The following is a 1,431-nucleotide window of genomic DNA, read 5'->3' on the forward strand; positions in this document are numbered from 1 at the left end:
TTGATCTGATTGGTTTATTTGGCCCGTCTATCACCAACATAGGCCAATCAGCTAACCAGTATTTTGACCCCTTCCCAAAATCACTTCAACGGAAGGTTTCCAGATGGATATGCGGAGCAAATCCATCTGGCGGAGTCAGGTTATCATTCTGTGACTTCAAGAGAGAAAATAACACTTTTCAGTGGTATCGATACTTTTGAAAATGAGTATCGTATCCGGATACAACGTTTTAGTTTCGATACTTTTTTAAGTAACATTACTTTTGACAACACTATTAGATTCTTTTCCTCATGTTTTTTGTCTTTATTTGGTGCCAGATCATTCTGAATCATTCCTGAAAAGGTCATTGTTAGACTCATCTGTCCAAAACGGCTGGTTCCAGTTAAGAGTCTCAGGAGAAATTAGGAAACTCTGCATGTTTTATGCTTTTGGTGATAAAACAAAGAAAAAAAACCTTCCTGTTGTCTGGATGGTTTTTAATGACTTTACCTGCCTTTCTATCCCACTCAGTCTGCTGAAATACTTTGCTCTCCTTCTCTCTCTGTTTCTCACACTTCCAGTTGTTAATTATTACTGACTTTAGATTTGTTCCAATTATGGTGAGTAATTATTTCCTTGTAGGCATTTCCTGACTAAAGATTAACAGATATCTGTCTGCGCAACGTGAGTTGTTTTTTTTTTTTATAAAATGGCTTCTGTGTTGAGATATTTCTTCACCGGAGAGGAAGAAAATATTGTTTTTTCACCTAAATATTCTAATAAATGATCTACTTAAAAACTAAACCTACAGTTAAAGTGGAATAGATCTTTTTGCTGTGACATGTTTGAGAAATGTATGCCTGCTAGTGGCAAAACAATTAGACAATGAAGTCAATTTGATTCAGTTTATTTCCATAGCATCAATTCACAACATGTTATTTGTTCATTTTACAAAAATAAATCAATCAGATCATCCGGTCAGATTGGTTAGAAGTTTTCTAAGGAAAAACCAGCTGATTGCATCCAGTTATTGATGTTGCAGGATTCTCTCCTCCTGGATAAGTAGACGTCCTAATGCTGCGTTCACACCGGAGCAAAAACTCGTCTGCTGCTTCATGTTTTATGCTTGTACGAGTTTAGTTCTGACGCACGGCTGAAGCATCTTTCCTTCGGGGTAAAAAAGTGGGTCTGACGCACGTTGGGCGGAGCTACTCTATCCTCTCTCTGCCTTGCAGCTATATTTGCTGTGATCAGTGGGAATAAAGTAGTTTTAATATGTTTTTAAGTGAGAAAATCCACCTGAAAACTTCATCAGTGCAGTCAGTTCATCCAGATTATCATCCTGCCTTCCAATATTTTTTCTGTCAGAGCCGCTCAGACCCCCACATACCAGCGGTGCGCCGACAGTAGGAAGCCTTCAACAGCAGCCTCTGGCCGGGTCGGCTCGTCGCT

At 39.0% G+C, this 1,431-nt stretch overlaps 1 protein-coding gene across 1 annotated transcript in view; it reads left to right on the forward strand.

Moving 5' to 3' along the window:
• The window catches only part of atp9a (ATPase, class II, type 9A), a 76,539-nt gene that overhangs the window by 42,082 nt on the left and 33,026 nt on the right, over nucleotides 1-1,431 (forward strand). The window lies entirely within an intron of this gene.

This window comes from Cyprinodon variegatus, unplaced genomic scaffold (assembly GCF_000732505.1).
Source record: "Cyprinodon variegatus isolate N-32 unplaced genomic scaffold, C_variegatus-1.0 Scaffold81, whole genome shotgun sequence".
Taxonomy (NCBI): Eukaryota; Metazoa; Chordata; class Actinopteri; order Cyprinodontiformes; family Cyprinodontidae; genus Cyprinodon; species Cyprinodon variegatus.